This window comes from Atractosteus spatula, chromosome 25 (genome assembly GCF_055471065.1).
Source record: "Atractosteus spatula isolate fAtrSpa1 chromosome 25, fAtrSpa1.hap1, whole genome shotgun sequence".
NCBI lineage: Eukaryota > Metazoa > Chordata > Actinopteri > Semionotiformes > Lepisosteidae > Atractosteus > Atractosteus spatula.
Window position 1 is genome coordinate 2,745,892 of NC_142730.1, and position 23,319 is coordinate 2,769,210.

Here is a 23,319-nt window from a genome sequence, read left to right on the forward strand (position 1 = left end):
AACTGCATCATGTCCCGTCAGTCCTAATGATTGAGGTGTAAACCTCAACAGACTGCGCTAACATAAAATAAACCATTCTCTGAGAGATGACGAGATGCAAGCTAAAACTCCCAGTTCAAGCATCTCTTTATGAATACTGCTTATGTGGGCATTCATGCAGTCAGGCAAATATAATAATATTATGCCACTAATCAACTCTAATTACAATGCGGAAAATATGCTTATTGTAAGCAAATATATGTACAGTAAACTGAAGCAAAGATTGATGCCTCTCTTAAAATTGGCTATAAATATAAACCATGAGTATGAGAAATTTAATTTAGTTTACAGCTGTCGTGCCCAGCTTTTTACGTCTTTATCCTTCCACTCCGAACGCACGTATAAAACTGCCAGACCAATTAATAAAGCACAAGCAAAACTATCACTTATCGAGCGGAATTCCAGAAGAGCTGCAGGTTAGCTGGAGACGCTTCCCAACGCTCTGATCCTTAGGTGTTTTTTTTCCATTTGTAAAATCCCTTCTTCATAATACACAGTTTCAGATTACATTATAATACAACGTGTCGTGTCGTTATAACGCGGTTTATGTGGGCCAGTAGAATCATATTTATAAGCATATGCGCGTTCATGCAAAATTGCCTTCCTCATTACATATACGATACTGTGTTTTATTTCCACGCGTTTCTAGGCCGCTGCGTGTGTTTAGTTTCTTAAACTAGGTAACTCTTTCGCATCTCGATGAAACGAACACAGATCAACTTTCTTGTCTGTATCAGCCGTTGCCATAACAGCGCGGCGCATGTCTGTATACCAAAGGAGGTCGCTCCAGCACGGAGCTCGGTTACCCAGGCGGTATCGTGAGACTGACACTGACCCAGTCTGCTTATCTGGGCAGTTTTCAAGGGCGGCCTTCCTAAGGGGGGTATGGAGAAAAGCATCGGTGCCATCAAGGGAAAACAAAATCCTGAGATATCTCGTAATTACGAGATTGCGATGATCATTAATTAGAGAGTATCATAACGCTTCTTGCACTGTGCAATGAAACACCAAGGTACCCAGAGCTCGGCTGAACTGTGGGTTTAGTGGTTGGTGAGTCCGGCGCTACAAAATGCGCGCAGACTGACTTTCCGCTGGGGTTTAGTTTCATAATGAAACGCTACATTTTGCCGAATGAGAACTAAGTTGTAACCGTCTAGACACATCCTTAAACAACGACGGATGTGACTTGGATTCGATTCCAATGCTTAGAACTGACAGAGAGTGATCGACAATGCAGTCATTGACGTAGCATGCGAGAATGTACTAATATTAATTTGGTATCTCGGATTGCGAGGCGGCATATTACGTAATTACGAGACCGTACGTTCTCGCGGACCGTACTGATGTGATCATCGCGCGATAGCAAAGCCGGCCACACAATAATTACAATATCATCACCCGACTTTTCAGTGTTTCGTGTGACGTGCACACTCGTTCTTGTTAATGGAGACGCGTGTGTGTCCCCTCGGGGCTAAAACTGTGTTCACATTGGGTACAAACATGTCATTGTTGAATAAACTCCAGTGGAAAGTCACACAAAGCTGGACACCGCCACGAATACTAAGCCCACAGCAGTTCCAGCTGAGCTCTCTGCGCCTTGTAGCTGCTTCATTGCACAACTTCACACCGCGGTGCATACATTCAGACGATCAGACGTAACAACGAGATAGCCTGCGACTTTTTTTCCCCCTCTCCTTGATGGCAGCAATGCAATGCGCTTCCATAGGGGAAGACGGGAGGGAGAGGGGAGAGAGAGAGAAAAAAAAAGACAAACTCGCTTTTGCCTGCCCCCCCCCCCCTTCCCCTTACTCGGGCTCTGCTCTGCTCTTGACATCACTTCCTGCAGTGGGAAATTCGGCTCCTGCTTCAACTTCATTTCTCCGTTACAAGGAGAGCAAAAAGAAGAAGAGGTGCGGGTCAGAAAAAAAGAGGAGGGGAGGAGAGAGAGGAAACGGAACTTAGCAGGTTTCGGGGCTCTGGGAGAGAAGACTCGAGGAGGGGGCGAGGAGGTATGTGCGTCTTTTTTTTTGGGGGGGGGCTTTAGCCTTTTCTATGTCTAGTTTTGGAGAATTTCCATTCCTTCACCCCCCCCCCCCCTCCTCCCCGGCCCCTTGCAAGTTTGTTTTTTTCCCCCCTCTGGTCCTTTCGAGGGGGCTGGGTGAGGGGCCGGTTGGAGTTGGCTCGGTTGGGGGTACGAGTCGCGCTGGGCGAGGGGGGCTGCTGGCGGACCGGTCCGGGAGTTTGGGCGCTACTACTGCGGTAGCGGCGGCGTGCTCCGGTTAAGTTGGGTGACCCCCCCCCCCAAAAAAAACAGCTACTACGCCTCCGCCCGCAGGCTTTTGTCGTGGGTTCAAGGTATATTAAGTAGCGGCGACTTCTCTCTTTCTCCCCGTCACCTTCCTTCGGAGCAGCGCGGCCAGTCCGACTTGTTTTCATCGGTGGGTTCGGGAGACAAACGCCGGGCTACAGCCGAGACCGAGCCGCCGTCTGGGACCGGAGACACGGGTACGTCTGACGCCTCTTGGAGTCGGCTTCGCCCTCGGGTCGCGTCTCCACGCAAACGCGCTGCGGATCCGATCATATCGGTGATCTGCGTGGGGAGGGGAGGGGAGGGGGTTCGTTTTGTGACACACGTCTGGCTTTGACAATCATGTGGTCGCCGAAAAACACGGCGTGCAGCCGCGTCTAAACAGCGCGCACATGGCGCTGCTACACAATGCAGGCGGGTGGCGTTATTATAATGATTATTTTTTGTTGCCCGGGTAGGATAAAACTTTACAGAGACGCGCTGGCTCCGGGGAGGATGACGGAGGAGAGCGGGTTCCGTTCGCTTATGGTTCCGACGGTCCGTCCGGACTGCCAGTCCCTAGGCTAGAACCGAACCGAAAAAGGAGAACGAAGCGGGTGCTTTAGGTTTTGCACTCGGAAGTGAAGCGGTCACGAGTAATGAGATTACGAGCCAGGTAATGATGATACAGCAGTGCCTCCACCACGGCCGATGTTAAGCTGGTAACGGTGTTGCACAGTCGGCTTACGTGCAATGTACGCAGGTTCTGTTGAAGGAGAAAAAACAAAGAACTTAAGAATTGCTGGAACAGTATTACGTAATTTCCAAGTTGGCAGAACCGGGGTGGGGGAGAGGGGGGGAATTAATAACGTTGTGCTTTTTCTGTGGTTATAGGAGATACGTAGATAACGTGACAGGCGACGCCACATGGGGATGTGTTGCGTTGGGAAACGTGGCGTAGAAATATGAGGGTAACTTTGGAAAGCCGCACGGTTTTGGAGTTTAATGACGTGGAGCGCAGGCAAAACTTTACATCAGAAGCCCATCTTCATCTGTTTTTGACACGCACAACAGGTCAATCAACCAGAAACTAGATCCCCACTTACCACAAAAAAACCCTGTCGGGAATCAGTGATTTCTGGCGTTTTTAGGTACTGTTTTCTTAACTCACACACTTGTCTTTACAGTTGTTATACCTCTGCGTTGCATTGTGGAAGGGTGTAGTAGCGAATCTGTATTGTTCTTTTTTTAACAAAATTATTTTCTGGAACCTGAACATTTCAAGGTATTTAGTTAAGTATTTGGGGCACAACGGGATGAGGGAATTCACGGCTGGAGAGTCTTTATTGAAACCATGGTTGTTACTTATAGTTCCTTGTGTGTAAGCTTATGTTTGACTAGATTACTATAGCTGGACTAGATCGACTATAGCTGAACAGTGAACTCCATTCTCAAGAAAATATGAGTCTTTGTAAGCACGGAAGATATTTACTCCACCAAGTTTTCATACGGAAATTAAGGTATTTCCTTGGAAGAAATTTGCAAAAGGTGTGCCTCGTAAAGTTACTGATGTCTTAACTTTCTACATTGTTCTGGCAGTTTATGTAAAAGCAGGATTGACTGTATCCATGTACAGTTCTTCCTTCAGTTCTGCTTTGTTCCGTTATCAGTCTGTGGTCGGCCAGTCGGAATGAAATGCTGAATAATAACACTTTCTCTCCCAGTGAATGTGGTCAATTGCCCCAGATGAGCTTTTGAAGCTCACAGTGCTGGGGCCCAGGGTTCGATTCCGGGCCTGGGGTGCTGTCTGTGTGGAGTTTGCATGTTCTCCCCGCGTTTGTGTGGCTTTCCTCCCACGGTGCAGAGACATGCTGGTGGGTTAATTGGCTTCTGGGAAAACGGCTACTAGTGTGAGCGTGCGGTCCCTATGATGGACTGCTGTCCAATCTAGGGTGTACATGACCTTGTGCCCATTGCTTGCTGGGATAGGCTCCCCCGCACCTCTGAAAGGGATGAAGTAGTAAGAAACTGGAAGGACAGAGAAGACACTAGAAGAATGCAGGTCCGCCTTTGCTTAGGAAACTCCATTTCCCCATACAAAAAAATAGTATTCTCCGACATTGTAGGGATTCTTAAAGAGGGCACTCCTTTTCTCCAAAAGTCCCCTCTGACGTCAGTAGCCCTGGCTGCTCTGTTCTTTAAAAGCGCTGAGTGAGTCTTATGTTCTCAGCCTGCCTATAAACATCGAACTCTTTCACACCTCTTGTTCGTTGAGCAAGGAAGCCGGGCTCGGGAAAGTTAGGCCTTGGAAATTTTCAAATTAAACGACGACAGCAACAACAAAAAAGGAGAGGTGAGGTTTAAGAGGTGGTAATGGCAAGTTATATAGGTGTAGGATGCTGAAGATGTCTCGGCATTGCCTTTTTATGTGCTTCATCTCAGGTCGCTGTATTCTCATACAGCCTTGTTGAAGTTTAAAAAGCAGCGTTTAGTACGTCGTGCTTTTACAGTGTCTCGATGGCATGGAGTCGGGGTGATGAAACAAAGGCATCACAAGCTAACTCTGCTCTCTAGGGTGGCTCAGTCTGGTGTGAGTCACTGTTTGTGCTTGGTCATTGTGCATATGTTCAGCAAATTAAACAGGACGCGGGTGTTTCAGGATTCTTTGAACCCTACGACAGTCTGACCAAATTAGGCAACTGCAGGCTGCCTAGTTTCGGAAATACAAATAGTTGCAGTGCGCTCAGTTTAAACTGAAAAGACATAGAGCAAGATGAACAAGATTCTGTTCGCTACTTGATTGCACAGTGTTCTTTTATGTATGCCAAATTTCGGGAGGTGGTGTATGCCATTGAAACAATTCCTCAGTTCCCATTGAAACTGGGTTCAGTGGGATTCTGGAAGTGTTCAGAGCAGTAGGTCTGACTGGAGTCAGACAGTGTGAGATTTATACTTTCAGAATTATTCAGTTGAGTTACGCACGTGAGCTCATTTCAGTGTACTGTGTTCAATCAACTTTCAGCTTTTTTGGACACTGCGGCTCAGCCACCTTTGCAATTTGTCTGTTCTGTTCTGCTACATGGAATTGAGGAACATTCTAAAAGTTTCGGTAATGTGAAGTGGCCCTTTGACATTGTCAACAAGCAGACTTGTGACTGCATCTCTTTTAATCCAATAGAAATATTGCTCTCGATGTTGAGACAGTCTTGCAGACAAATACTCCTTTTTAACTCTGCAAGCAGATCACGGTGGAACATTTCTGTGGTGAAATGTCTCCTGCACAACCTGTACGTATTACACAATCCAGGGCAAACTTCGTCTTGCTAAACTTGTTTTATTTAGTTTCAGTGGCACTTGTCACCCCCTGAAAGTTGGCATAGGATCACATATGGATGCTGTGCAGAGAAGTAGTGGGATCTTGTTGGTCTCGTTCTGTCTCTTTATTTGGTTTTAATTGAGCAAAATGCACACATTTGTATGTTGGAAACTAGGCAGCCTGCATTTCCCTTGTAAAACCTTCAATTTACATAACAAAAATAAATGTCTAGGTATGCGCAGCTCCATGTTCTGCAATTCAGAACGAGGCAACAAAACTTCCTTATTATATTGTAAAAAAAGCAAACTTGTGAATACATCTCTTTTAATTTAATAGCAATATTGCCCTCGATTTTGCATGCAGATCTGCATACAGATCATAGTGGAACATTTCTGTGGCAAAATGTCTGCTGCACAACCTGTACTTATTTGCTCGGCCATTGCATTTTATTAGTCCCATCGCATTTATTATTTTATTATTATATTACAGCGACTAGTGAGCAGGAAGGGCTGCATAACGTCGCATTTTCGTGGGAACTCGAATGCGAGTTTGCGACAACATGTCGACTTCCAGTACTTTCACAAAGTTCAGGGTGTTACGCTTCATTCGAAATTTTAAAATGTTTTCTACACCGTCAGTGAATTTATTTTGTTACCGAGATATAATAACCGATCTGAGAAATTGGGACTGCAGTTCCCCCTTTAAGTCTAAAAAGAAACTTTTATCATCCCAAATTCGTTTGGAACTTTGCAGTGCTCCAAGTAAAAAAAAGAAAAGGTATTTGCAGTCAACTGTACTTCTTAGGCTGTTCTCTCCGAGCAGCCTCTCTTTCTTGGAACCCTGCATGCCCACTGCATGTGAAATGTTCAGGTTCTGTGTATGGCTATGGTACCTAGCTTCGCTATCATCTAAGCTTGGGTGCGTCAGTGGAAAGGGGCTACAATATAATATTCTTATTCTGGAAATTATTTTTTAAAAATTATTTTTTGGCGTCAGAGGTTGTTTTAAGCCAAGTCATGAGTAATCAGGACCTTAGCAATGCTCAAGATTGAACAAAGCAAGTTAATATCTTGGTTGATGACTCAATGATTAAGGTTTGTGAAATTAGAGATGCAAAAAATATAGGAAATTGCAAGGGATGCTGTCATAGGAGCTGTCTCTTTCTGTTAAGTACACTGGTGTAATAATGCCAATAGACCGACGCTTGTTATCATAGAGAATAAGCACATACCTGGGGCTGTAATTTAAATCTGTTGTTTTCTTAATAGTGTAAACCTATTGTGTGATTCATTTCTAATGGGAACCAGATCTGGGTGGGTTTAAAAAAAGTGTGAAAGTGATACTAGTGTGTCTCTCTGTTTTCTTCACTGTAATGTGACATATGGTATCATATTGTATATTGCAAATGATAGGTGTTATTTATAATTGTTCTTTCTTATATCTCTTTTTTGTATCTCTGTCAGCACACCATACATTTCTAACAAGCCTGAAGGGTTGGTTTGGCAGCGAAGTTGCCTTTACTTTAAATTCTGACTGGTGGATATTCTGCTCTTGTCCGGAGAAACATTGCTGTGGGACTGACATCTGAGTTTCAAGACCCGGAGAAGAAAAACTAAAAACAGTCCTTGTGCTGTTCTGCAGGGCACGTGCATCAGGGCTTACCGATTGTAGCTTCACTCAGGAGCCCTCTTTATCATGTGGGTTAACACAGGCCTGATATAAAGATATAAATATCATATGTATCTTCTGAAATACACCACTTTAAAAGGTGGTTTTGGAATATGAAATAGAATACCTAGAAAGAGTTAAAAAACCAGAAGATCTACATGCAACTGAGCTTGAAGCCTATGAGAAGTACAGTTATAGGTTTGGATAACTTATGATTTACCGCTAGTATTTGGTGTGCTAACGTATCAAATCTGTGATCCATTTCTGTCCCTGCACAATTGATGGGGTATGCACAAAACACTATACCACGGTAAAGGAGAGAATGCTTACCGATATTGTGGCTTTGGTGGCTCCATAACTTTCCCAGTTCTTCATGTTTGATGGAGGCTAAAGTGCTTTGGATCTGCTGTCAAGATCTAATTGCAGTTTTGCAAAATAACTGGACCCAGATGAGGGCTTGGAACAGGATCTGACATAAATAAATTCTGTCCGTTGTGCAACAGTATTTCCCAGGAGCTCTTTTTTCATGTCTGCTGCCATCCTGCTACGATATCCTGTCAGCTGCATACTCGCAAGCCATTGTCTGAATTCTCAACCTTTGGGTATTCCTAAAACAGCAAACTTTGTTCAGCAAAGCTGCAGGGCACTGGTATTTTGTGATAAAAGTACTGCTACTGAAGGTGGGGTCCTTTGTGTCTGCTCTGTAATTGGAAACGTGGTTGGTGTCTGGTTTTTCACCTCGAGCACTGTAGATGGGGGAGGAAAAATTTGTTTAAAGAAAAATGTAGAGTACTCAGGTTAGCGGTACTCTAGTTAGGGCTTGGCATAGTCGGTCTGGGCTCCTCTTAGCTGTGGGCAGAACAGCTACTTGAGTGATTTCCTGGGTGTTGGCAGGCTTGCTGAAGTCGCGAAAGGGCTGAACCAGTTAACATGCTGAATTGATCAAAACCTCATTTTGCTCAAATATTTAGAAAGTGAAGACTCAGAGGTCTGCTGAATCACTCAAGAAGCTTGTCCTAATCTACAAAGGAGACGCAGGACTCGGGTGAGGAGGGGGGGAACTAATTTGTTAGATCTAATAAGTAATCCCTTACACAAGTCACTTGCGAGTTGCTTGAAAAGTAACTTTCCCCAACTCTGGAATGACTACTTTAAAAAAGTTTCACTAGATCATGATATCACAGAGTAACTTAGTGTTACCACAGAGTTAACATAGCTGGTTAATGTGTGCAAACCTTGTCATGTAACTCATTAAACATTGTGGCTCCTGTTCAGCTCAGCTTTGATTGGTTAATGATCACATTTTCTCTCCCAAGTGAGGAGAACAGTAGCTAGGAGATAGCGGAGGAAATGCAAGATAAAGGAAACAAAACCAGGGAGACTTAATTAGTTTTAACTGGCAAAAAGTAACCGAGGTGACTTCAGCTCTTATAATGGGAATTGGATCACAGTGAATTTCTAAATCGCTTCACATGTGCCCCTGGAAAGATTGGGCAGTCAATCTGAATTTTTATGATCAGGTGTCAGCTTGGCCTCTTAATGCAGTCTCGGGAAATGGGAGGAAAGAAGAATCCCGAGGAATGACCGACCCTGGTCTTGGAGAGCCACGACTCGGGGATAATCAGGGTTAAGCACATTGCACTAGAGACTCAAACACTGAACATCCTGATCATGCATTAATGATAATGAGCAGCTTAACAGCTACTCCACACTGCCCCAGACATGTTTACAAAGGAATCCTGAACACGGTGAAAAGGAGAAATCCACTTAGTGATTAGCTAACATACATGCAAGTGAAAGAAGTGCAGTTTTCCGCTGTCAGTCTCCATCTATGCACAGCGGTGAATATAGCCTTACCACAGAAATAGATCTCCTTTCATTAATGTCATTTTCTCCCTATCTCCAGGAATCTGTGCTCAGTGCTGAGGTTTCACTGTGTTTGGAGATGAAATTCAGGATGGGAGTACAAAAAAATGCAGGGGATGATTTTGAGATGTAATTATCCTTAGAATAAATTCTGTACACAATTTCACAACGCCTCTACCAATACACCGCACGAGTCCTGTGGACTGTTTCATTACTGGCTTGGCCCTTAACTGCCTGTATCCAGCCCCCATTTGGCCGCACACACTAGGCCAGGTACTTCCATTCAGAAGTGCATCACTTTTCCTCTAAAGTGCTGTTAAGCTTGACACTTGTGAAATGGCATTTGACTCAGAAATGGGGACATATTGGAGGAGTGTGCGCACAAGTCTTCACTCTCCTAGTGAAAGTGACTATAGTGGTCATCACTCAAGCCACACTGAGCATATAGGCACAGCTGATGAACAGAAACGTGAGCACTGAGAAGTGAAATTATATTACTGTTGCATTCACTTCCACCAGTATTCCTATCATTGAATTTAGTCTTTTGGAGGAAGGAGTTAAGTCACAGTTTTACGTTGCTATCTCAAATGTTTTTTGACATGTAGTCATTTAAAGTGGTCATCACCCAGATGTCCTTGAAGACTTTGATCTCTCTGATATGCGTGTCACAAACACAAGCCTGGTATCAGTTTCAAGCTTGTTACCTGTCCAATAATTGAATTGCCTTTGAAATTTGTTATGAATTGTTTTTTAATCTTTAATATTGAAGAATTAAAGACTTGTTATGGAGAAAGTAACCTGTAGATTGCCACTATCACACTTTCCTTCAGTCCAATCTAGACTTTTAGATAGGATCCTTAATATCACAGATTGCTTTTCACATTTGTGTGTAAATAAGCAGTTACCAAGTAAATTCATACTGTACATCAAGAGAGAGAATGAGGACACCACATGATGTGTCTTGTGTTTTGTAATATGTCATGATGTATACAGTTGTCTTTGTTTTTCCAGCTTTTGTTTACAAGGTGTGTTTGTCCATCGTGTAAAGCTCTGAAAGTCATGAAACATCTTAGACCACATGTGGCCGTCGTAGCACCGGTTGAAGCTGCTGTTTATGAAGCTTAAGAGGATGGAGTCAGGCTTTTTCTGCCTCTGTTACAGTATGAACCCACAGACCGTCCTTGTGGATTTGGAGAACAGGCTGTAAACAAGATAGTCGCTCTGTCTGGGGATGTGTTACTCAGCCTCCAGCATGGCAACCAGGCCCGTTGGGATATGGTGCTTGCTGGCAGCCCAAGAACCTGTTCATTCTTTCACTTTCATGAGCGTTTCCTCCCCCTGCCTCTCTGCTTCCCTTCATACTCACTCTGCAGGGCTGTGGAAAGGAGATTTCTAGCTGGAAACCTGGCATGTTCAGCCCTCCTCGGTCACCGTGGGTGTTTTCCAATGAATGCAAGGCCACATCAAGCACTGTCAAGCCCTGCAACATTTTCCTCTACTATAGGTGACTCAGCCTAGATGTAGGAGGTTGCCAACTGTATTTCATTACAGGGTTCGAAAACATATTGAGTAGCTCCCTCTCAACATGCCAAAGTGACGTGAGCTGAGTAGGGCACTGAAATATGGGGAACGTCTCAGCTTGGTTACAGAGAACATTCCAAATATTGTCTCAGAAGAGCAGGGAGGCATGGATGGACTAGGCTTCTACAGGGGGACACAGTGTTTTCTTGGTTTGAACTTACATTAGCACACGGGGAAGAAACCGCTCTAGCAGGACGTGTTATTCCGCCTCTTGTTCATTGGAACATTTGTGAGCCCAGGATTGAACTAGGATCCTCATGGCCCCAGACCTCGTTTACAATATAATAAGGCTGCTTAAATAAAGTTGTGTGGCCTCGTTCTGAATCGCAGAACATGGAGCTGCGCATACCTGGAAATTTCCTTTTTTAATGTAAACTGAAGGTTTTACAAGGGAAACACAGGCTGCCTAGTTTTCAACATACAAATGTGTGCGTTTTGCTCAATTAAAACCGAAAAATAGACGGAACGAGACCAACAAGATCCCACTACTTCTCTGCACGGCATCCATATGTGATTCTATGCCAACTTTCAGGGGGTGACAAGTGCCACCGAAACAAATTAAATAAAACAAGTTTAGCAAGATGAAGTGTGCCCTGGATTGTGTCATACGTACAGGTTGTGTAGGAGACATTTCACTGCAGAAGTGTTGCAACGTGATCTGCCGGCAGAGTTCACAAGTACTATTTGTCAGCAAGACCGTCTCAAAATTGAGAGCAATATTTCTATTGGATTAAGAGATCTATTCACAGGCCTTCTTCCTTACAATGTAATAAGGCCTCAACGTGTCACCAGAAGTCTTGTTGCCTCGTTGTGAATCGCAGAACATGGCGATGTGCATACCTGGAAATTAAATTGGAGGTTTTACAAGTTACTGCGGACATTTTATTTTTACTGTGGTTTGAAATGCACTCAATCAATGCTGATCCTTTCTAACCCTGAAAGATAAAATAGTGTTTGGATTTATAGAGTTCTGAGCATTTGCAGAGGACAGGTACTGGCACATATACCAACCTTATATGGGAAGAACTGTTAGGCAGCTCAGATGGTGGGTGGTCTGTGCCAGGAAAGCTTGTTTGAATTAGAACTGGAAAGCATTATCATTGCTTTAAATTACAATTACACTGTTCTAGCCTCATGCCGATCGTGATGCATCTCCATGGCGCATTGCATTTTGGAGATTTATACACCTACTGATTTGTGCACCCTCTATCGTCAACATCTTTCTGCGAACCTGTGGGTCAGCAGTGAATCAGACTGAAAAGCTCAGGTAGGGAGAGGTGTCTGGCAAGAAAAAGGTGTAATTTAAATATAGCGGGTCAATGATATGAATTACGCGGCATAATTACAGCGATTTTGACGAGCCGAGGTCCGGTTATAATTACGGAAATGGCCGTGTCTATTAAAAGAAGCGACGGAGAGGCTGCGGTAACTCGACATGTTGAGTAGAGCGTGTGAAGTCGATCACAAGGAGAGAGCACTTGTACTGGGAGACAGGGCTGCAGAACCACTCCACTCATTGAGCACAGGTTCCTTCCTCCCGTTAAGCTGTTGGCAGTGTTGGGCAGGTATCTGTGGTATTTGTCTACGTGTCCTCTGTATTTCTTATGTGCAGGGAGATGGTGTGTTTGGCTCAGGGTGTCATTCCTCAGCACATATTGTGCAGCTCTGCACGGAGGGGTGTGCGGTTTTCATACCACAGTGCGAGGCAGGCAACGCTGGGGTTTCCTGTCCCATAGCAAGCGTTGAGTCTACAGCTGGGCTGGCAGCTCGTTTAGAAGTGTAAATGCAAGCGAGCTGATGAATGGTTCAGTGTTGTGTCTCCACTGATATGAAACCCAGCCTGATCTCATCACCGAGCCCTCGTTGAGCCAGGAAGCTTGCCTCGGATGCGGAGGTTTGAATTGCAAGCGCTCGGAGGAATGCTTTTTCAGCTACCAGGAGCTCACGTACACTCACTGGAACACTCACGTACCCGCTGGGTTTTTTTTTCCGTGACGGAGGTGAGTTTTTCATATGCATCAGGCATCTTGCAGCACGGGCTTCCAAGGATTGGAACATAAATCTGATTTAATATCCGGCGGTATTGCAAAACCTGGTTCCCGTTGTCAATGCTTTTGGAGAGAGAAAAAAATCCTTGTATTTTTAAGTGATCCTTGTTGGCTTAAAAGCAGTTAAGGGAAAATTCCCCAAGTCAGTCGGCTTAAGTTGCTTTTAAGTATTTAACTCCTGATTTCGGTTCTTTTGTCCAAAGCCTGGGTTTGCTTTTTGCAATTTCCCTTCTGACAAATTTCCTGTTTTTCTTCTTTTATTTTCCCTCCACACTTTCTTCTTTTAATATCCTCTCTTCCTTTCACCTTTGTCCGTAGGCTAGCCCAAACAGATAGGGTCGGTTGTCGTGGAAAAGTGGGGTGAAAGGACCCCCCCCCCCTTCCCTGCCAGTGGCGGCGTTACGCGACACCAGACTAACTGCTGACAAACGTCTGCTTCCAACGTCCCATAACAGATTCTCCTCTAAAAGCACCGCTATTCTGAGCTAAAAGCATGAAGGCAAAAGAGCTTAATTTTGGTCTTTGTGAAGGTTTGGTCTTCCAGCCTTTGCTTAAATTTAATTATTTCCCTTTTTTGGGGGCGGGGAGGTTGTGTAAAATACTTGTCAATAGCCACAGCGGTGATTCATTGTCAGATAATTAGTAGTCTATTGGTAATGGAATTGGGGATTACATTAAGCGTTTGGCTTGGTATAAGAAGAATATGAAGGTGATTGGTGTTGGCTGTTTGCAAAGCTGCTGTTGTAATTTTTTTTGTCCAGTAACCTTCCGGATACGAGTTCAGATCCCTGACCTCTCTTCCACAGTGCTGTTACCCGCAGTTCTGATGTCTTGACTCTGTAACCTTACAGCACGGGCATGTCCTCCTAAAAGTACAGCAGACAGATGTGTCAGGACTTCTGTCTCGCTGGCTGTCAATATTATTGTACGGTAGCAAACAATGTGTTTTTTTTTCAATCGAAGGAAGCAGTCCTGCACTACATGAGCGCTTTCTGCTTTTTTCACACAAACACAAAACGTTAGGCCCTAAAGGGTTTTCAGTTAGTAGTTAATAATTCACGAGTTCCCTTGAAAGAGGCATACAGCTCAGTGGAAAAAAAAAACTCATTTTCTCCTTGCAAAGTGATAAGCTTGAGGGCAGAGCATCCGGGTTTTAGCACAGAGGCCACCTTTTCTGTACCGTACCTTTCGGGTCACTGAGCCTGGCTCCTCTGGCCCATGTGGAAAATGCAGGGATTGATCTCTCTTATCTCTTCATCAATATCGAAGCACCCTGCCCCACAGAGCCCAACGTACAGTAGGCTTGCCTGCCTTCAATGTTTAACATCCCCCTTGAACTTTGATCGCCTGGGTTAGATAAACTACAGAACATTTATAACGAGGTGTATGGTCCAACAGTCAGCAGTCGGGTTTCTCTTCAGTCATTCTGACCTGCTGTCCTAAAGCCCAGCTGTTGAGATCAGATCACAGTGTAGAGCTGTGACAGTTGGGCTTTAGTATCTATCTATGTATTTCTGCCCTAGTCTTGTCTGTCTAGTCTAACTGCCTGCTTGCTCTCTCCTTGTCTTCCAATCTTTTTTGGATTGTGCATATTTATCTGAAACCCTACCTCTGACTGTTTACTGTTAACACATTTAAACTGCTGACACTTTAAAATAGGGGCTCATCAGAAGATGATCAAATGTCCTACCTGATGTAGATACTGTAAGATAAGTAGGATAAGAGCCTGCAATACTGTTGAATACAGACCGCGTTGCGTAGGCGTAAGTGGGTCTCGCAGTGACAGGTCTGTAGAGTGACGTCTGCACACTGCAGGTTGGGTTGGGTTTTCAAAGTCACGCCTATGGTTGCGTCTGCACCAGGGCGTGGAGGCATGTGGGAAACCAGATGTCTCTGCCCGTGCCCTCGTGTCCTTGAGTGTCTCCCTGTGCCGTACGGACAGCCCGCTGTGTAACGCGTGTCCTGAGGGTGATGGGGTTTCAGGGGCGGCCTGGAGACCAGTGAGTGGCGCTCCAGAGGGAAGGAAAGAGGGGAACCGAAATCGAGCACAGAGGAAGAGCGAGGGGAAAAAGGGAGGTGGGGGCGAGAAGAAGGAGGAGTCCTGTCCGAGTCGGGAGTCGAAAGTGGGCGACTGAGAGGGAGGATTAAAGAAGGAACTGCAGCGCTGTTTTCAGATTTCTTGGTCGGAAAGAATCGGCATCAACGAGTGTCTTTCAAAGCACGGTGGAAGCAAAGTGTGCACAGTAACGTGTACAACCTTTACAGCACAGAACAGACAGAATTTCCGTATTCTGCGATTCCGAAAGAGGCAACAAAACTTCCGGTCAGGTTGCGCGTCCCTGGGACATTGCAAACAAGCAGGCTGGTGAATACATCTCCTTTAATCCAGCAGACATATTGCTTTAGATTTTGAGACGGTTTTGCTGGCAGGCACTACTTGTGAACACGTCGGAACATTTCTGCGGTGAAATGGCTGCTGCACATTTTTTTATTACGCATTACACAGCACAGTATTTATTCGCTCGAACATCGCATTACATTAGTCATCACGGTGACTAGTGAGCAGGAAGGGCGGCGTCACGTCACAATTCGCGGGAATTCGAACGATGACGATTTCCAGTACTTTCACAAAGTTCAGTTAATTGAGGTTAATTTGAGATTTGTATTTTTGTTTCTAGAATTAATTAAGCTGCCAAGATTTAATGACGAATCTGAGAAATTGGGACTGCAGTCCCCCTTTAAATCTGGAGAGCGGAAGGACGAGGAGGCAAGAAGGGATCCAGGTCACCTTTCTAGGAAAGGGGGAGATGGACAGAAGGCCAGCCAGGGTAGGGGAGGAGAGCGAGAATCACTGGAAGAGTGGAAGAGACAGAGGACGGAGCTCCAGTCTGCGCTGGGGGGAGGAGGAGGGAGCTGCGGAGAGAGAGAGAGAGGGACCTGAGAGGGTGGGAATCGCAGAAACAGCTGTGGGGAGAGAGCGGAACAGGGCTGCGTGGCCTTCATGCTGCTTCATTAAAGATGTAACCTTGTGGTATTGAAGTGCCTGCTGGAATCCTCAAGGGTAAGAGGAAGGTGATGTGGTCTTTATCTGCGAGCAAATGTAAGTTACTGATTGGGTGGGTGTGTGCGTGCACGAGCGCGCGAATGCTTGGTCAGGGGTGTGCTGTGTGGGCCTGTATTGAAGAGAGGAAGTGTGTGTGTTGGAGCCGGGGGGGGGGGGGGATGTATAAGCCTGCTAAAACATCTGGCAAACATCTGGAGTGAGAGCTGAGTGGAATAAGAGAGCTGGCTCTTTGGGTTCGCTTTGGAACAAATCGTTTGGAAGAAATCGATCCCTGGCATATCGTGCGCCGAGCACAGGCGGCCCCAGAAAACTCGGTGCATACTGTACTTTTGCAAATCCATCAGTTTTGTTTTGGAGCTGGCGGAGTTTTTGGCCAGCCTTGAAGGCAGTTAGGGTGGATTATAATTTATCTGCAGGGCTGTGATAGAGGTCCAGTGGAGTTAGAACAAGTTCTCATCAGTTTGTTTCCTGTGTGATCTTTCTCATTGCACTTATTGGGGGCGTTTTTGTCTCGGCACCCACATTGCCACTTCGTGTTTGTCAAGGGAATGCTATATGTCTTTCATGGTACAAGATTGAAGGACTGCACGTGGTTAAAATCAAAGCTATAAAAAGAATGAAAAATGAACATGTTAAAAGATGTTAATCAAATATATAAATGTGAAGATTAAAAGCATTAAAATAAGTCACAGTGGATGAATCTTTACTATGATCTGGCAAAGAAGTTCTCAAACCCCAAGCAGTTAGATACCACTTGATTCAGTGTTTCAAAGCATCTCATGGGAAGCCAGTGCAGAGGTGACAGTACAGGAGTCGCATGTTCTTTTTTTTGCTTTGCACCTTTATGGCCGAGTTTTTTTTACAAAGTGTAGCCCTAGCAGTTTTCTTGACAGTGCCCAGCAGTAGACTGATCTGGGTAATATGAGGCACAGATCAAAAAAGAGATCTCATTCCGGCAGTGTTTTTTCAGTGATGAAATCATAGTTTTGCAATTTTAATGTGAGAGTCTGTTTTAAAATAGATTGAAGTCTATGACGTGGCACATACAGTAAAAAGTAATCTGATTGCATTTTATTGTAGATGTTTTATGGGGTAAAAAGCAAGGCATTCACCTCTGTAGGTCCTATTACCCCAGAGTGTGTCCGAAATAGATTTATAGATACTAATCAAGCTTCATACACGAGTTTTGAAAGAAAACCTCTCTTCTAGGATGAATCTGTATAAGGCTGTGGTTGTGTTTGGAACAAGAGATTGAAGGAAGGGTTTTTTTTTGCGAAAGATGGAAATTATAACAGCACCCAGTTAGGTATCTTCCTTTCCTTTCCCTCCAGGCAAGAAGAATTTGGAGCCATTTAAGAGATGAAAAACGCTTTGAGAATTCAGGCAAAGTGGGTGTTAGTAAGAGGATTTTGGCACTGAGCAGTCCTTTCTGTTCACAGATTGTGTTCACGGTTTGTCTTCCTGGTTCTTTCTGCTCGAGCTGACAGCCTTAAGAAATGAATGAGCAAGATGTCTCTGTGCACGCAGTTGGTGCAGCATGGCTGAGCAGAAAGCATGCATTCAGTGTTTGCAAAGAACAGCCTCATCTTTGGCAAGGACAAATGTGATATCCTCAGAGAGGAAAAAAACCCAGCCTTCAATCAGGAAGGAATTTGTTCGTTTTTGAGCATGGAGATTGATACGTCTTCACTCCTTCTTTTTGTTTAATAAGAACAGTTATGAATAAGGGGCATTTAACTCATCTAGCCCCTCCGGTGGTTGGTTAGTAGTTAATTGATCCCAGGATCTCATCTAGCCATTTCTTGAAAGAAGCCAGGGTATCGGCTTCAGGATGCTCCCGTTCCCTACTCCCACAACACTTTGTGCAAAGAAGTGCCTCCCCTTTTTAATGTGAAAAGCACTCTAATGCTCTCTGGTTTGTTTTGGCTGCCCTTTTTTGTGCCCTTGAGGATATTAAAAGCTTGAACTGGGTCCCCTCATTGTACTCTCAGTTCAGGACGAAAGAGGTTTATTGCCTTCCACCAACAAATAGTGAAAATTAACACTGCGTGCAGAATCATTTAGTTCTAAACCTGTCACAAATATTTTAGTGCTAACCTTTTGTTCTTGGAGTCATTGTTAATATTTCTGGCCTTTTATTCAGTTATTGATTAATTAATGTCTCTCATTTATTTTTATTACTTTTAACGCAGTTGTTTTTTTTGGACCAGGCCCTGGATATGAAGAAGATAAGCTTGTAACGCCAAAAGTGGCAAGTTGATTTGACTAAATTTGTGCAGTAACTGAGAATCTAAAGCTGTTTCTTGGGGACGCCAGAGAATAATATTAATCCATTGCAGTACTTTAACCAGAATGCAAGGCCAAATAAATTCAAGGTAGCAGTACACTTAAATAATACCTGTGAAGATGTCGGATACAGTATTGCTACTGTTACACTTGAGGCCTTTCGTTTTTCATCATAACTCGCCGGTTCCAGCAGATCTGCCAGTTCCCTCAAGATATCCGGGAAAGCGTGGAAGCTCCATGAGACTCGACCCAGGCGCCGCGCGCGTGGGCGTATCGTCACACTCCTGCCGAGCGGTTTCCGGAACGGGGGCAGGAGCTGCTCAGGAGGGGGTGCTAGTCAGCTCCCTGCGCCTTATGCGACAGGATGGACGAGAGAAATTTAGGGTCTGTTTTTCTGCGCTGTTTCCTGAAAGCAGTCTGTGGCACATACGGTAAGAAGCCAGATCGTGTACAGTCTTGGTCTGGCGCGCTGCAGGCAAGACTTGGCTGTTCTGGGATTCATTGAGAAAAATGCAGCGGCTTACATTCTTGGGCTGAAGGGGAACGCCTTTACTGTTCCTTTATGCCAACAGCCATATCACCCTGCAACTCACAGCTGGCAGCCCACTGGAGCTCAGCAGGTGTGAGCCTGGCCAGTACCTGGATGAGAGACTCCTGGGAAAAACTAGGGTTGCTGCTGGAAGAGGTGTCAGTGGGACCAGCAGGGGGCGCTCACTCTTCGGTCCGTGTGGGTCCTAATGCCCCAGTATAGTAACGGGGAGACTATACTGTTAAAAGGCGCCGTCCTTCGGATGAGAGACAAGGATGAGATGTTTCTCATCCTTCCCCACCCCCACATCTACCCGTCTGCCTCCCTCGCTCATTCCTTTCAAGCCTCCTGAATGACGATCAGGTGATAAACCAAATCGACAGGTGGAATTGCCAGAAGAAATCCACGGACCTGGTTTTGGTAACTTCGATTTGCTTCTTCACATCTCTGCACGTAGCAGGACGTCCTCTACCCATGCAGGGGATGCCGAAATCTGCTCATTAACTCATTTGTATTGAAAGTGGTAGCTTGTCTTAACCTACAGTAAACCAGCTGCTTGTTGTCTTGATGAGATCAATTTTACAGCTGCTTCCACTTCTTAGATGGAGGCACCGGTGCTGTGATGAGACTTGCAACGCCTGCAAATACACTTGTCCTCCCGGATCAGGAGTAGACACCCCTGTGTTAAATGATGGGGGCAGTAAAGGTTATTTTATTAGCCATTTGTGTGTACTGGCCTTACGGCTACCCTATGAAACAAGTTTCTTATATTCCTGTGTCTCTTAATTGTGCCCACACAGTAGCTTGTAAATGTCTCTGCTTTGGCCTGCAATGTCTCCCGGACAACCACTGTAAATGTTTTATGTTTGTGCTTTTTCCCCGTCAGTCTCTCAAGTGATCGTGGGTCATGTATGTTGTTGTGCAGCTTACAGGTCATTTCCAGTTTTTCTTCGTTCAGATCTCTTTTGTCACCACTGTTCTGTCTCCCAGGTTTCGTTAATAGAGTTTTGATATATTTCCGAGATGTGCATTAGGAGTTGTGAGTTTGTTTGGATTTAAAATGCATTACCGCGAAAGTCTGGCTTGTTTTCTTCAGGGAATTATCAGCATTCCTGACAAATTGATCCTGTAAATTATTAATCCGGTCTGAGAGGGTTCAGTGTGTGTGCTTCGAATCTGTATGGAGCAAGTTTTCGTTGGGTGGGAGGATGGGGTCTCCAGTCTGACTCCGTGTAACAGGGCGCGAGGGAACCCAGGAGCACTGGGATTAAAAACCCGCTGTCCTCGTCACACACCTGCTAGAAAAGATTTCCTTTGGGCCAATGCTGCACAGACCAAGAGAGTGACCACCGGCTGTAGAGTCTTCAACTGATTTCCGTTCTGATCGCCAGCTTCCAGAAACGAAAACACGCCAGCCGAGCGCTGGCTAAAACATGTGCCGATAATTTGAAATGATTTGCTGAAAGCAGTAATCCGACTCCTATCGAAACCGTTCTAGATGACTGAGGAAATGACAAAAAAAAAACATCTAATGTAGTCTCGTGCATTTATTGTATGACACGGCTGGGGTGACCCTGTTCAGACTTGGTGTACACTCGCACACGATTTACAACATTTTATTTCCTTTAAAAAACAAACTTGGAACTAATACATCTCGGGAATCTTTCGCAGTGTGGATTTGAGTCTTTTCACTTGTCAGAGGTGAGTGCTTTTCCAAATAGCCACTCTCTGTGTACTTTTAATTTGTTGAGGTTTGTGCTGCTTTTTGTTCTCTAAGCTTCCACAAACAGGCTTCGGACAGCACCCTCGCTAGTACAGGAGATCTGCTCTCCCTCGCAGGTGTGTCAGCTCCTCAGATCCTTGCCAATAAAGGTATACGAGCAGCTGTTTGCTTGACTTACTCTCTTGTGGTATCATTGAAACAATGCTGATTTGTTGTATGAGGGCTCACTGAAACACTGCTATTGTTATGGACGTGATCGCAGCCGTGTTACCCTTTTCCCCAAAGAAGAGTTCCAACAGGCACATGTTCTGAGATTCACATTCAGTTTTTCACAGGCGGGTGTTGCGATTGATGACTGTGAGTGATTATTGATAATGACGAGTGATTACTGACCAAGTGCACAGATCCCTGGCACATAAGCAAAACCAAAAAACCACACACCTTTGCACAGGAAGGCAGGTCAGGGTACGCTGTTGTATAGAAGCACTTGCACAGCTCCACAGGTTGCGCACAAAACCCAAGGAGCTCTGGGTGAAATGCAAGCCCAGCGAGGCGTTTTGCCTTTGTCTGCTTTTGAGAGATTCTCGGCTTCTCCTTTCGTGCCATCTTTGTCTTGACTGCCACGTCGGATGCTCACAAAACGCCTAGGGTAATTTCTTAAAATCGAGTCGGGGTGTTTCAGGAGGAAGTCTGGTTCCACAGGCAGGCGTGAAAAGCAAATGATAAGCCCATAAGAAAACAATGCAGACATACAATCTGAGGTATGACAGATGAAGCACAAAAGCAAACTTGAGGATAAAAAAAAGTGTTGTGCGTTTCTCATTGCTTCTCGCTCAATCACGATTGACCACCCTTTCTCCTGAAGAGTGAATACTCTTAACTGACATCACCATTGTGTTGGTACTGCTGAGGCCTAGGCTACTCCTTTTTATGTACTTCTCCTAAGTTTTCACCAACTTTCATGCAAACTGACCCTTTAGTGCGGGACTAAGGCAGTTTAAGATTGATTTTAAAGGACCGGATTGTTAGATTGTATCTGATAGCAAAATCTCTGAGTCAGTCATATTGCCGGTTCCAATTCTCATTTTAATTTTTACGTTCCTAGCCTTCTTAGAAATAAAGTAGGTCATGGTTTGTCGTTTTGGTCCAAGCAGCTCATTAAAACCAGGTTTTTTTCCTCCAATGTCCTGCTATTTAATTTCATGTTTGTTTTGCATTGTGTCCAACTGTTGTTCGATTTTCTGTTTGCCTCCAGTCGCTTGTGCACAGATTTGCTGTCCTAATTAATTTAACTTCAAGCAGTGTGAGTTTTCCTCTGAGAAAACGTTTGTGGAATGTGCTGCACTTTTTACTTTGCCTCTGTCTTGTTGCCAGCTTTTGTTATATGACATAGAAGGCTGATTTATGAGAACACTTCAATATTTTCTCCTTTATTAAGATTTGCCAAGATGTCCTGCACTGACTGGACATTGGCATCTGTTTTTGAGCTCTAGCCATGAAGCAGATTGGAAACAGAGCGCTTATGACCTTATATGTCAAACACTTGTGTGGAAATCAGTATTCATGACTTGGTATAAGAAGATGCAGCATAGCAACCCTGGCCTTTCTGCACAGGGGATCCTTCTGTGTGGAGTTTGCGTGTGTGTGTTCAGTGTTTTTTGGGTACTCAGACTTCCTTTAATCTCCCCAAGGTAGGCTGGCTCAGTTGAATGGTGTAGTATATGGTAAGTGGTATGTATGTTCTCTGTGTGTTTGCATGGGTTTCCTCTCGGGTGTTCGTTTCTGACCATAGTCCAAAAACTGTGTAGGGTAATTGGGTGCTAGGTTAATTGGCTTCTGGGAAAGTCTCTGTGTGTCTGTAAAGGCCTGACTTCCTGTCCAGGATGTACCCGCCTTGCACCCATTGCATGCCGGGATAGGTTTTCGGCTCTCCCTCGATGCTGAATTTGAAGAAGTGGTTAGAAGATGGATGTAATGGTGTCTCTAGACTGACAGTGTGTTCTGAGATGGCTTTCTGTTGATGGATAGATTGATGGAAGAAGAAGGATTACTGGTTTTTACACTTGTACATGATTGTGCATATATTGCGCAGTTGACCTACCCTTTTAATTTGTTAAAAACTTGTCCTTTGACACTGTTTCGCTCTGTGTTTTTTTTCTAAACCAGTTACCCTCGCAGTATCTGTAATTATCTAGTGCTTTGATGCTGTGAAGTCAGTTAGGGAGTGAGTTGCTCTTTCAGGACTCGGGTGATCTGTGTTTGGCTCCAACAGGACGAAAGTGAAGACTATGTGAAGTTATGCCATGATGTTTCCTGAATACAGCATGTTAAACATGCAGGAATTTGAGCTCAACATCAGCCGTGCCATTCTCCGTCAGAATACGGAAAATGCACAGTAAAACATTATTAAATGCCAAGATAAGTTGGCGTGTTATTGTGCAGAAATGAATAAGGTTTTGTTTTCCGTGCCCCTACAGGACTTGAATCCTTCCAGTGGACAAGGGAAGTTTACCCACACCAGTCAAGGTGTTTTGTTAGTCCTTTCTGCCCATTTTAAATGACCCTCATTAGCTAAATGAAAACTGATTTGCTGAAATTTGGAAAGGGCTTTAGTCTTTGTTTATGCAGCTGATGCAATTTAAAGGCGAACATAAAACCTGTAAAAACTGTCAGAAGAAAGTAGGCCTGTGATAAGTAGTTAATAATTTGAAGGATTCAGTGCTGCCAGTGCCTTGCTGTTATGACCTAGTACAGAGTGCTGTTATGTTTTGTAAATGTAATCATTGCCCTGGGTTTAATGGATCAGACCATGTGTAACGCATGATGCCAAACCATAGGTGTTAGTGTTTCTCCTTTTTCTGCTTTGCGTTGTGACACAGGTGTTGCCTTATTTATTCTGTCTGCTACATCCA

General features: G+C 44.6%; 1 protein-coding gene across 4 annotated transcripts in view; it reads left to right on the top strand.

Moving 5' to 3' along the window:
- The first annotated feature begins 1,914 nt into the window (after nucleotides 1-1,914).
- LOC148815058 (beta-1,4-galactosyltransferase 3) overlaps nucleotides 1,915-23,319 on the top strand; it is a 40,740-nt gene continuing 19,335 nt past the window's right edge. Inside the window, exons 1-2 of one of the 4 annotated variants that reach the window (XM_088905646.1) lie at nucleotides 1,915-2,048; nucleotides 2,451-2,544. The gene's annotated coding sequence lies outside the window, so the exon portion shown is untranslated. Of the gene's footprint in view, nucleotides 2,049-2,450; nucleotides 2,545-2,805; nucleotides 3,003-12,736; nucleotides 12,758-17,297; nucleotides 17,321-23,319 lie in introns of those variants that run through there. The other 3 variants (XM_088905647.1, XM_088905649.1, XM_088905648.1) reach the window with 3 other exon arrangements.